Source organism: Prionailurus bengalensis, chromosome E1 (assembly GCF_016509475.1).
Source record: "Prionailurus bengalensis isolate Pbe53 chromosome E1, Fcat_Pben_1.1_paternal_pri, whole genome shotgun sequence".
NCBI lineage: Eukaryota > Metazoa > Chordata > Mammalia > Carnivora > Felidae > Prionailurus > Prionailurus bengalensis.
Window position 1 is genome coordinate 27,285,572 of NC_057347.1, and position 14,098 is coordinate 27,299,669.

At 44.3% G+C, this 14,098-nt stretch overlaps 1 protein-coding gene across 2 annotated transcripts in view; it reads right to left on the reverse strand.

Moving 5' to 3' along the window:
* YPEL2 (yippee like 2) overlaps positions 1-6,428 on the reverse strand; it is a 62,395-nt gene extending 55,967 nt beyond the window's left edge. Inside the window, exon 1 of one of the 2 annotated variants that reach the window (XM_043583901.1) lies at positions 6,224-6,428. The gene's annotated coding sequence lies outside the window, so the exon portion shown is untranslated. Of the gene's footprint in view, positions 1-5,898; positions 5,999-6,223 lie in introns of those variants that run through there. The other variant, XM_043583902.1, reaches the window with a different exon arrangement.
* Between the last annotated feature and the right edge of the window lie 7,670 nt (positions 6,429-14,098).

Sequence of the window (14,098 nt, forward strand, 5' to 3'; positions counted from 1 at the left end):
AAGGGGCTGAGGTAATATGGCCCAAATATGCACCTTTCAGTAAGCCAGCTTAATCCAAGGATAAAACTAAGAATGGCCAGAGGAACAGGTAGACAACATGTCCTTCCAAAAACTTGCATAAATATGACTTCTTACACATGGGTGTTATTAAAAGTTGGGCAGTAGGGGGCCCCTGGGTGACTCAGTCAGTTAAGTGTCCAACTTTGGCTCAGTTCATGATCTTGTGGTTGGTGAGTTCAAACCCTGCATCTGGCTCTGTGCTGATAGCCTGGAGCCTGCTTCATATTCTTTGTCTCCCTCTCTCTCTGCCCCTCCGTCACTTGGTGTGTGTGTGTGTGTGTGTGTGTGTGTGTGTGTGTGTGTGTGTTGTGTCCGTGCGTGCACTCTCTCTCAAAAACAAACATTAAAAAAAAATTTTTTTTAAAGAGGTTAGAATGGGAGAGAGCCAAAGCATAAGAGACTGTTAAAAACTGAGAACAAACTGAGGGTTGATGGGGGGTGGGAGGGAGGAGAGGGTGGGTGATGGGTATTGAGGAGGGCACCTTTTGGGATGAGCACTGGGTGTTGTATGGAAACCAATTTGTCAATAAATTTCAGAAAAAAAAAAAAATTTTTTTTTTTTTAAGTTGGGCAGCAATTTGCAATGAGATGATTTCGAACTTCTGTTCTGGTTCTGATAGATCTAAGTGACATGTTTGGTCTTCATTTATTGGCACTAATTAAAGATCTGGTGGTTTTCTCCCTCTTATTGCACATTCCCAAATCAATGGATTGGGAATTCCTGCCAAAGACAGGAGGGAAACCTATTGATATGAGTGTTATTAAAAGCTAACAGCAGGTGCCTGGGTGGCTCAGTTGGTTAAGTGTCCTGTTTTCAGTTCAGGTCATGATCTCATAGTTGTGAGATCAAGCCCCCAGTCAGGATCTGAGCTGGCCCTGGAGAGCCATGGGATTCTCTCTCCCCCTCCCCTGTGCACAGGTATGCACACACTCAAGCTCTTTCTCAAAAGTAAATAAATAAATAAAAGCTAACAGCAAGTGTGTATGTGCCCAGTTTCCCATACATTCTCTCATTTAATCTTCCCATCAATTCTGTGATAGTAACTGGTATTAGACCTTTTTTACAAAAGGAACAGAGATTTAGAGTTTAGCAAATTGCCCAAGGTCACAGAGCTAATTATCCCAATCTTCCTGGTTCCTCTAGTCCTACTTACAGTGCCTCCTACTATCAATGAAATGTGATTACTGGTAGAAATGCTTATTTGTCAGGAGAACAGTAAAAACAAAATAAAGCTACTAGGGGAGGCAAGAGCTGTTTATTAACAACAAAATGACAACAGAGCTTTTAGAGACCTATAAAAAGTATAAAAGGGTGAAAAATATTGTGAAAAGCAGAAGTCCTAAGATATATTCCAAGAGAACAGTAGTCCACCCCAGGAAAAGGAAGAGAAAAATTATTTTTCTCTTCTCTTAAAAATAAAAGTATTGGGGCGCCTGGGTGGCTCAGTCAATTGAGCGTCCAACTCTTGACTTCGGTTGTCATGATCACGCAGTTGGTGGGATCAAGCCTGCATTGAGATCCGTGCTGACAGTGCACCTAGCCTGCTAGGGAGGCACCTAGCCTCTCTCTCTGCCTCTCCCCCTGCTTGCACGTGCTCTCTCTCTCTCAAAATAAGTAAGTAAACATTTTTTTAAGTATTATTTATATTCTTAAAGACTCAAACCATTGACTCTCTTTAGTCATTCACCCATTCCACCAACCGATATTTATCCAATGCTACCCACACCAGGTACTGTCAATAGTGAGCAAGACAGAGAAACTCCCAAGCTTCCAATCTAGCCATCAAGTAGGCAATGTATTTCCATATGGTATTAAAGTTCTTTGAAAAAAACAAAGTTAAGGAGATTCGATAAAGTTGAGGGGCAGGGAAGGGAGGAGCTGTTCTGAGAGGAGCTCTCTGAGACCCAAGTGAGAGAAGCCAATCATGTAAAAAATTATAGAAAGGCATTCCGGAAAGAGGAACTACCAGTATAAAGGCCCAATGACAAAAACAAACCTTCCAGATTTTAGAAACCTTAGGAAAGCTGGTGCAGTTGGAGCAGAGTGGACCAGCCACATAGGAGAGGAGGAGAGAGAAGTTGGGGAAGGAGATAGGCTGTGCAATGCCTACAGGGAAAGGAGTTGGATTATGTCTGAAGGGCAATACGAAACCACTGGAAAACTATAAACAGGGGAGTAGCATAATCCAATTTATTTTTAAACTCTCAGGGGCCATATTCACAAATCTCAGGGAAATTCAGGTAGGTGTGGTCCTTCAAAGAAGCAAGTAAGAGGCACCGGCCTGGGTGTCTCAGTTAGGCCCAGGACTCTCGGTTTGGGCTCAGGTTATGATCTTAGTTTGAGGGTTCACGACTCCTGCACTGTCAGTGCAGAGCCTACTTGGGATTCTCTCTCTCTCTCTCTCTCTCTCTCTCTCTCTCTCTCTCTCTCAAAATAAATAAGTAAACTTAAAAAATATATAAAGATGCAAGTAAATATCATTTTTTGTTAAGGATGACATCATTGAAAACTATCAACTCTAATAAAATACCTTTAGCCGGAAGGCCCTGACTTCCCATAACAGGAGGCTACATTTTAAAAAGATGCTTCCTTTTCCAGAGCCTTATACCCTTTCATGCTAAATAATGCAATTGTCAGAGCACCCAGTGGTTTGTTGATGGACCCTAGGGAAATGCCAAGATAATTTACAAAGGAAACTGATCCTGAACCTCCATTTGAGTCCCACCTGGACATCTCTTCCCTCTGCTTTTCTATACTAGGATATCCTATCTTTTGCCATGCATTTGTTGTTTTCTTTTTTATTACTGGCTCAAAACTAAATATTCCAAATGTAAGCTGTTTGACCAAACTGAACATTATCAATTTCAACAATCCTACAGTTAGTGTTCCCATATAAACCATATCTTTGGCAGGAAGGACCATAGTTGAATTTGAATTTGGATAGGGTTCTATTTGAAGCTAAATGCAGCTTTGATTAATTCAAGGAAATTTCTTTTACCAACATGTTTGGACACAATAAAGGAAAACATCTAACATGTGGATACATCAGGTTTGTGCTTGACGGTTGAGATAGAGGTAACAGCATCAGAAACTGGGTAACTAACAAGGTTCACCTGCACACAGAAGCCAAGCTATCATCACAGGAAAGAACCAGGGCTGAGGTAGGTAGGCAAGGAGGTCAGGGGAACTTATGTCCCTTCTTATTAACAACTGTTGACAGATAAGGCCCTGACTCTCCCAGACCCCCCTCCAAAAATCACCAACCTGCCCTTCCCCCAGGCCACATAGCCTAGAATACCCAGCTATTAAACAGCATCAACATTTTCTGCTGGCCAATTGTTAACATCCCAGGCATAATAACTATGTCACTGTCTCAAAACTATTAAAATCATTAAAACAGTAAAAATTCACATAATCTATGAATAGTAGAGCAGATTCATCAGAACTACTCACAACCCCAATCCCACGCACCTAGAAACATCCAGGGGTACAGAACACAGCAGCCCTCAAATGGATTGGGCAGGGTGGTGTGGATGCGATGGGGGGTCTTATGGCCAAGGCTTCATGACAGTTGAAAGCAAACTACACTATGCCCTTAGACTTCTCAAAGCCTAAGCTAGTGCTGTCAGATGAGTGATCTTGGGTTTGCATAGAGTGGGTCACACACTTGACTAAGGCTTTGCACACTTCATATCCAGTTTATGCCATTTCTTATTGACCACCTATATCACAATCTCATGACCCACTGAGAAAAATATCTCCAGAGTGTACTGACAGACTGCAGTTTTTAAATACTTTTTTTAATGTTTATTTATATTTGAAAGAGAGAGACACGGTGCATGAATGGGGGAGGGGCAAAGAGAGACAGAGGCACTATCCGAAGCAGGCTCCAGGCTCTGAGCTATCAGCACAGAGCCTTAAGCGGGGCTCAAACTCACAAGCCAGGAGATCATGACCTAAGCCAAAGTCGGACGCCTAACCAACTGAGCCACCCAGGTGCCCCCAGACTGCATTTTTTAATACTACTCAGCTCATCTTTATGTACATTTAAGTTTGAGGACCTCTGTCCTACAGCAATGTTTCTTAAACTGTGGGTCATCACCCATTCACCCATTTGGTCAAGAAATCAAGTTAACAGGCCATGACCAACAGTTGAGTTTTTGTTTTTGTTTTTTAATTAAGAAGAAAAAACTATATATGGAGCACACTGTAGGTAGTGAGGGCAATTATTTCCTAGAACTTAATGCAGGTGTGGACCTCAGTGCAGAGATGCAAAAGGTATTCCTTATTTTGGACCCCAAAGTTTGAAAACCACTCTCCTAGAGGAAAGAAGGAAAATAACACTCTTGTGCATGTTTATTTTCCATTTTCCATCCCTAACTCCAAGCTTTCTTATTTTAGTTCAAACACAAGATATCAAGACAGATCCCAGAAATTCTATTATTAAATTCTAAACCAATATAAGCTAAGGAGGGGGATGAGCCCAAGGCCCCCACCCCTGCCTGAGACCTTTACCACGAAGATGGGGATAAGGGATGGTGCCAAAGGGAAGTTTGCACAACTCTCCTCAGGCTGGACCTTTTCCTTGGTAAAGAACTTATAGCCATTCATGTCACAATTCAGAAGAATTAAAATGTTCCTCATCAGGGGCAAGACTCAGCCTTAGTATTGAGTGCTAAGGAGATGAGGGGAGAATAGACAACTGAGATTTGGCCCATCTTTGCATCCTGTGGCAATGATGAAGTCAAAGGAAAGCCAACCCCACTGATGGCAAGGCCTGAAGTTCTCACAACGAGGAGACTACTGAAGAGCGTCAAGCATGCGAGGTCAAGTCCTACTGCAGAGCCAGTGACAGGAGTTACCTTGGGCAAGGCAGTTAACTTCTAAACCCCCTGAGTTCCTTGCTCTGCCAGCGTTCCCTCACCAAATGAGATACAGAGAAGCGGCTTGCCTAATGCTCTGGGTCAGGGAAACCCATCTTGCTGGGCCAGAAGACAGGAACAAGAGAGGAAGGGCAAAGAAAGGAGGATGAGTAGCTAGATTAGCCTTTAGACTCACCAGAAGCAAGTACCCAGTTAAAAGAGCCAAGACTCCAAGACAACAAGTTGACAAGAAGGCCAGAAAGCAAAGCCCCATAAAACCCAGAAGCAGTTTGGTGTGCCATTCACGGCGGTGAGACTGTGGGAGGGTCTGCTACTTGCAGAAAAAACAAAACAAAACCAAAAAAAAAAAAAAAAAAACAAACGGAGGGCACTCACTCACTTGGCTTTTTAAGTGCTTGTATGCTGAGAGTGAAGCCAGAGGTGGCAGTCTCCTGGGCTGGGTCCAAAAGAACAGGTGGTTACCCCAACCCCCAACGGGAGAAAAGCCACCACTTGACTAAAGACACCCAGGAGGTCGGCGGCCAAGGAGGGTGAACTTGAAGCAGTGAGAGGTCAGGGCTGCCCCTCAGCGCCAGTTCCTGGGAGGTATTCGCTGGAGAGGCCCCTGCATTCCGTCGGGCAGGAGAGAACTCGGCGCCCACCCCCTTGGCAAGGGCAGTGGGGAGGCTCCGGGAAGCGGCCAGGCAGGAACTCGGCTGCGGTTACCTCGGCCCAGAGCCGGCCAAGCGCTCCTGGGAGTTTCGAGGGCGGCCAGTCCCCCACAGGCGGGAGCCCCGGGGGCGACGCCCCCGGACCCAGTGTCTCCAGCGGAGACCCAGCGTCACCGGGGACAGAGAGCGTCCGAAGCCCACCCTCCGCCGACCCCCCACGGAGCCCGAACGCACAGAAACTGTGCTAAGAAGCAGCGACCCGGTGTCCAAGTCCCGTCCGCCAAACTGCGCACCCTAGACTTACTTGCCCGGCTTCTCGCACAGCTCCTCCGCCCCGACCCGGGGACCCGCGCCACCAAGGGTCCCGCCGCGGGCAGCTGCCCGGGCCCTGCAGTGTTTGTAAACAAACCGGTCACGTGGCCCCGGCGGCCCGCTTCCCGCCCCTCGCGCCCGCGGCCTCCACGGGCACCCCACGCCGGACCTCGCCTCGGGGGCGCAGCGCACCTCGCGGGAGCCGGGCCGGACGGGCCACGGGACCGGTGCCCACTGCCGGGTGCCCCGCGCCCGCGCTGACAGCGCGCCCCACGCCCACGCGCGCCCGGCCCGCGCCGCGCTCCAGGCTCGCTTACCCGGCAGCAAGCTGCCCCGTCCGGCCAGCGCGGGGCTCGGCTCCGCGGGGGTGCGCAGCAGCAGAGGGCCGCCCGGCTGGCTCCCGGGCTCCGGGCGCGCTCTTAAAGCCACAGTCTCCGCCACTGCCGCCGCCGCCACTCCGCATCCCTCCGGGTCGGGGCCGGGGGCTGCCCTGTGACGGACGCGCCCCCGCGCCTATCCCCTCGCCTTAGCACATAGCAACACGCCGCGGGTTGGCCCGGCTCGGCCGCAGCCCATCCTCCCCGAGCCAATCAGCGAAGGACGGAACTCCGCCCCCCGCTTCCCCAGCCTCCCACCCCCACCCCTCGGCGCTGGCCGGGCTGGGGTGCGGGGAGTGCGGAGTGCCGGGTCTGAGCAGGGTGGGCTTTCAGTGCCTGAGGGGAGACCTTTTATTTGTGTTTGGGGTTTGTCCGCAGGTCAAGGCTGGGATTCCTAGAACCTAGGAATAGGAGTGGGGAAGCTGTAATGGTGCTTGTAGGGTCAAGACAGTAACCCGCTCCTTACACCTTAGCCATCTCTAACTCAGAGCCTAAGTTACCTTAAGAGGTTCTCAGGATCCGGTCCAATTGAATTTAATAAAATAATGCCAACCCAGCCCAGGCCCTACTCAGAAGCAAGCCATTTCTCCACTTCTCCCTGCTCTGCTAGTAATTTCAGCGAGTTACAAGTAGGAAAGACGTGGTAGGGGAATTGGAAGGCGCCCAGCCCCCTATTGCTGCCGATTTTCCAAAGCTTTTGAAGGGAAATGCGGATGGCTAGCCCAGAAAAGTGGAATGGCCAGTGAACAGAGGGAGAAGCCCACGTTCTGGGTCAGTGAAATGGTGCTTTTCAAGTAAGAGAAGGTTAAAAAATAAGCCCAGGCAGTCAGGAAATCCAGGAAGGCACCAGGTGGGTGGAGTGGGGCAGTCTCCCTGCAGGAAAACAGGTCAGTTTGAGAAAGAATGCTGGCAGGGGTCAGGGGAAGAGAGCAGCCCAGCCTGTTCACTTCACCACTAAAGTTCTGCAATTCCCCAGAGAGCAGTAGGAAACCCCATGTTTTATTGAGCAGGTCTCAGGATGTGAGATGCCTCTGGAGATACCGCTGACTTCAACTCCCTTTCATATACTGGTTTGGACGTAAACTAAGAATGTTACTGAGGTAGATCCCCAGGTGGCTGTAGCTTCACCTGCAACTCCATCCAGCTGTCTTTAAAATATATTTGATTCAGATACTATACATTGCATTCATACTGTGTTCAGTTAATATACCTTGTATGGTTGGATGTGAATCCAGTCCTAATGTCAGTAAAAAGTTTGTAAAAAACAACACAAATACCTCAAATTCATCAGCATCATACATATGTATCAGTCTCAAATTTGCAGTTTGGGTGTGTAATCCGGAGCACCATGTCACTATCACTGTTCACATTTGACAAACCTGGAAAGCCTAAAGCTGAAAAGAAAAGAAAAGAAAAGAAAAGAAAAGAAAAGAAAAGAAAAGAAAAGAAAAGAAACCTTTTCAGATAAGAAAGAATCACAAACAAGAAAGGTTTAACACTTAATCCTTTATCTAAAATGTGATGGATTCTTTAGATTATCAAGAGCTTGATTTCTAGCCCCGATGTGCCCCCTGGGCAAATTTCTTTGTCTCTCTAGGCCTTAGTTTTCACAGTTGAAAACAAAGATCCAGATAGCCTGATCTCTAAAGTCCCTTCCCCTCCAAAATTCTAAGTAAAGCCAGGAAGTCAAACTTGTTACAACATTTCAGCAATATTCTAGAGAGTTTTTGTGTTGCCAGATCAACACTCCCCAACAGTAGATGCTGCATTAGTTTAACACCCTAGGATACTGGGATGTTATGTAACAAGATTGGTGGCTACTGTTTCTGTTTAAATAAAAGATAACATTAGCTTAGGAGGACAAGCTTGGTGCAGTGGTTCAGAGGGAGATCTGAGGACCCCTGCAGGCCTGCTGTGTGTATGCAGGGGACTGGAGAAGGGAATCAGACAGTAGGACCAGGAGACAATAGAACCAGCCAGCCAGCCAGCCAATGGCAACAACAAAAAATATTTACTAAGCCTGATCATACCTCTTCCCAGTCAAAAGGGCCAAGCATGGTGAGTTGCTAAGCATGAAGGTAGAAGTGGAACAAGTAGTAGAAGCGACTTCTGTCCCTCACTGAAAGCAAACACTTCTGACTGCCCCTCTGTACACACATACTCAGTGCCTATTACATGCAGAACTTCCTGCTTCACTTGGATGGTAGAATTCTGAAGACTACCCAGGAGAGAAGCTGGGGCCAATGGACAGTGTATGAGAATAGACAGATATTTATCCTGTAGGGCAAAAAATGAGATGGAGAGAATGTAGGGAAAGTCAAAAAGTTGTTCAGATTTTACCAAAGAGCTCTTTAAAAAAAAAAAAAAAATCCTGGACAGTAAAAGTTTGAGATGTTCCTGGCTTCCCAGACAGGTTATCAGTATGGCTTTGTCAATAGCCCAGTACCCTTGTCTCCTCTGCATAAGACCAAATTCATTCATTCCCAAAGCCTTAACAGCCATTCTTTTCCAGCAACCTCTCCAGTCCCATGTTCCCACTGTTGCCACATTCACATCGTTGTATTTCATATGTTTACATGTTCCTTTCCCCCATCCCCACACCAATCCATCAGCAGATCTTGTCAGCTCTACTTCAAAAATATATATTTGCTCTGTTCTACCACCCTGGGTGAAACCACCCACATCTCTTGCCTAGAGTAACCAACAGCTGATCTCCCTTCTTCCAATCCATTCTCTGTACAACACCAAATGGTACTTTTTCAAAACAAACTCCTTAAGTTGGTCCATAAGGCCCTACTAACCAGCTCTGCCAAACCTCTCTGGTCTTCCCCTGCCGCTCCTTTGCTCATACTGCTACAGTCAAGATGGCTGCCTTTCTGTTCCTCAAATAACACCAGGCCTAGTCCTGTTAATAGTATTTTTCTTTGCTGTTCCTTCCACCGGAAACACTTTGCCACAGAAGACTGCCTCCTTGCAACTTGGTTCTCAGGTCAAATGCCTCTTCCAACTACCCAATCTTCATTCTGCTCCCCCTCCCAGAGTACTCTCTATCATACTCTCTCCCACCTTATTTTCTTCATGACACATATAACTCTCTGAAATTACCTTGTTTGTTTATTTATTCGTCTTCTGTTTCTGTCCCATCCAGCTCTAAAGTGTAAACTCCATGAAAGCATCAGGGACCTTGGTCTGTCTTGCTTCCTGTTGTATTCCTAGTGCCAAGAAGAGTGTCTGATTCTCAACCAATATTTGTTTGTTCAGTAACTAACTGAACAAACGAATGAACATGTCCACAGCCTCACATCTTTGTCTCCACAGTTTCTTTCACTTAGAACATTATTCTCTCCTTAACCCCCCACCTTCCCCCTCTGCTTTTTCTTCTCATCATTCCATCTCAAAGCCTTTTTGCTTAATGACTCAGTCCAAAGATCAGATCAAATGTCACTCCTTTGGAGGAATTTCCCTTAACCTCCCTAGAAGAATTCATTCTTTTTCTCCTCAGTACCTTCACAGCACTTTATTCATAGCTCTATTATATCACTCAACACTCTGCATTCCCTAGTAGGAGTTATCAGTTATCCACCCTTCTGCCAGTGCCTCTTGGGCTGGAACCTTATCAGATGTCTTTGTATTTTCAGCACCTGGCACATGGTAGGCCCTCTCTTGAGGTTTATATCTGAATTGAATCCAGTAGGGATGCAAGCAGGAATGGATAGCATCGGTCCTCAGAGTATACTGATCAACAGATATCAGTCTTACTTTGTAGTATGACAACATTAAACCTGAAATGTCAGGGTATCCTATAGTAATAGAGGCAACCTACATTTTAAAATCACAGTACAATAGAAAGTTCCTGGAGGTTAAAGGCTACAAGCTTTCACACTACCATATCACCTGGGAAAACACTGCCCTCTGCCTGTGTGGGGAGGGGAAGTTGCTCATCCCAGGCTTCATTATATCCCCTCCTCCCCACCCCCTCACCCCCAAAGTCCCATGACATTACATCACAGAGGAAGGCTTGGTGCCATCTTCCTGTGAACAGATCATGGTAACAGTGCTTTGTTTCTTTATGTACAATAAATGCTTTCTCTGATCCTTGTCCAACTCCTTCATTTTCAGTCATGAAAGTGGCTGATTATATGCTTTTCAGACTGCAAATGGGTTAAGTGTTGTACCTCAGCCCTCCTGAACATACCCTAACAAAAAACTGCCATTATTTATTGAGCACATATTGTGTACAGAGCAGTTTCTATTCTATCTAGCTGTATTTAATCCTCAAAGCAACCTGGAAGATAGGTAATTTTCTCACTCTTTTTTTTTAAAGCTGATCGTGTGGAATTTGAACCCTGACCTATCTGGCTTCAAAGTCCAGTCATTCTCTTTATTCCCTACCATCAAAGAATAAAAATGCTTCTCTCCTCTTCTCTTCAAATATCTCAGTCACCTTTACAAGGAAACGTATCTGAACATCAAGCAAAGCAAAACCCTTTGCCAAGCTAAAGGGCCTGGAAACAAGAGTTATAAGGGCTTAGCACTTCCATCTTAAAAACAACAGTAACAGGGGCGCCTGGGTGGCGCAGTCGGTTAAGCGTCCGACTTCAGCCAGGTCACGATCTCGCGGTCCGTGAGTTCGAGCCCCGCGTCGGGCTCTGGGCTGATGGCTCAGAGCCTGGAGCCTGTTTCTGATTCTGTGTCTCCCTCTCTCTCTGCCCTTCCCCCGTTCATGCTCTGTCTCTCTCTGTCCCAAAAATAAATAAACGTTGAAAAAAAAATTAAAAAAAAAATTAAAAAAAAAAAACAACAGTAACAATAATATTTATCTTGCTCTTCCTATGTTCTAGGAGCTGGTATAGACACTTTACATGCATTGTTTAATTTAATCCAATCTTCACAACAACCTTATGGAGGAAGATACCACAGGTCTACATACCCTAAGCACAGTTCGAAATCTAAAAAACTCTGAAAATCAAAAGTGAGTTTGACAGAGCTCATATGGAACAAAAGCAGAGCAGTAGTATCCAATAATTAAAATCTTTAGGGTAAAAAAAATGACAGAATACAAGCAATTATATTTTCCTTACTTTATTTTCACAAACTTCTAATAGCATCCTCATGGAGTATCTTTTCTTACCCAGTCCTTCCCATGTGGGCTAGTCTCAATATTTGTCTGATCAGTAGATATATCTCCCAATCAGTTACAATACCATTGAGGATGTGTCTCTTCTGCACAAAATTTTTTAACTTTCAACAAACCAATATAATAAACCATGGCAGATTTTTCCCATGCTCCACTTTCTAAGAAAAAAACAAAACAAAACAAAACATATGCAGCTCATTTGATGGCAAACTTCAACTAACATGAGGTCATTCACAGGCTTTATTAATCCCATCTAGTATATTCATATGTTTCTTATAGGAATATTAATGCTTGAAGAGCTCCCATTCCCTGGGATTTTACGTTACATACAGTGCATGCACACTGAAACCTCTTAGAATTTAAAACATCTCTATCCCTGGATGCCTGGGGGGCTCAGTCAGTTAAGCATCTGACTTAGGCTCAGGTCATGGTCTCTTGGTTCATGCGTTTGAGCCTGGCATCAGGTTCTGTGCTGACCGTGCAGAGCCTGGAGCCTGCTTCAGATTCTGTGTCTCGATCTCTCTCTGCCCTTCCCCCCACTCTCACTCTCTCAAAACTAAACATTAAAAAAAAATTATTTTTTTATTATTTAAAAAAACTTTTTAAGTGTTTATTTATTTTTGAGAGAGAGACAGAGTGCAAGTGGGGAGGGACAGAAAGAGAGGGAGACACAGAATCTGAAGCAGGCTCCAGGCTCTGAGCTGTCAGCACAGAGCCTGATACAGGGCTTGAACTCACAGACCAGACCGTGAGACCGTGACCTGAGCCGAAGTCGGATGCTCAACCGACTGAGCTACCCAGGCGCCCCACATTAAAAAAAATTATTAAAATCTGTATCCCAGAACTTCAAATATGGGATTGAGGACTATGTTATTATCCCTATTTTACAAATGAGTAAACTTAAGCTCTGAGATGTTAATTAATTTGCCCAAGGTCACACAGCTAGTAAATAGTAAATAGCTCGAAAATAGGATTAAAAATATGTCTGAAACTGTGAAAAAAATTTTTGGAACACATATGACAGATAAGGGCTCATTTTTCTGAAGGCAAAGATAATAAAGTGACAGTTCATGGTAGAGGAAAAAGAAATAACTTATAAAGATATGAAAAAATATTCAATCATAGTAATAGTAAGAAAAACTTTAAATTAAAATCATAATGAGGTGCTATTTTTATTCTATCAGATTGGCAGCTAGCAAAAGTTTCGATAACATTGTGTAGAAAAGATATGAAGAAACAGCTATTCATATGTTGTTTGAAATAAGGTAAATTGGTATGATTTCTATGAAGGGCAATTTGGTAACCTCTCTCAAAAGTAGAAATTAATATACTCAGAAATTTCACTTCTAGAAACTTTTCCTTAAAATATGCTCACACATGCACACAAAAATGAGTATAAAAGGATATTGTAGCATTGTTAGTATTAGCAAAAACTGTCTCTGGAGAATGTAATTTTACCGTTGATTAAGGCCCAGACATTTTACAACTCTCTGAAACTGACAATGGGGAATGATTATTTCTTCTGTCCAGTAGAAGAAAACCTCAAAAATTATTTTTACCCTATAGGCCATTAGCCAGTTTTGTATCAAAATTAACAATTTTGTTTCAGAATTTCTTTTTATCCATTGACTACATTATTCAACTTTCACATTCTCTTTCAAACCAACTTTGTCATCCTGGTGGGTTCTTCATTATAAGTTAAATTAAGACTTGATATGTGCTTTCTATGCATTTATGTTGGAAATATGCTTTTCAACTTTTGAGACTGATGCTTTGAGATAACCTAAATCCATCAGTAAAGGTCTGGTTGAGGGGCACCTGGGTGGCTCAGTTGATGAAGTGTCCTACTCTTGATTTTGGCTCAGGTCATGATCTCATGGTGTGTGACTTCGGGCTCCAGGTCCTGCTCCGTACTAATAGCAAGGAGCCTGCTTGGGATTTTCTTCTTCCTCTCAGACTCTGCCCCGCCCCCACTCTCAAAATAAATAAATAAAATAAAATTTTAAAAAAAGGACTGGTTGAATAAATCACAATGCCTCTATACAAAGGAATACTATGCAGCCATTAAAAAGTCAGGTCCGTATGTAGGTCCTCCATGAGGGTGAGGATTTTTGTTTGATTCCTAATGAACTTAAGCACCTAGAATACTGTTTGAGCACATAATAGCCTTAATTTGCTCCTGGCTGTGATAACAAGCAACCCCAAAATATCAATGCCTTATACAAAAACATGTTTTTTTTTCCCCTCATGGATATGTAGGGCAGCTATGGTGGCAGTGCTCTTGGCTGAGGGTCACAGCTTAGGTTTAGATTGGCTTCTAGTATCTGCTCATTTATGGACCACTGTAGTTTCAACAAGTACATGAAAGCATATGATGTCCCTTAAAGCCTCTACTTAGAATGACACACTGTCACTTCTACCCACAATCCATTGGCCAGAAAACATGGCCAAAACCAAAGTCAAGAGAGAAGTATATTATACCTTCTCTAACTGGAAGAGTCTCCAAAGTCAAAGGGCAGAGAGCAGGATGTATAACCCTATCATGAGGAGTAGAGAACAATATTCCAGTCTATCACAGTGCTTAATAAATATGCATTGAATGAATGAAGAGTGAACCAATTACAAGAATTAAATGGAAAGAAAAAAAAGCACAGTAAAGAGCAATTGTACAAAGTATG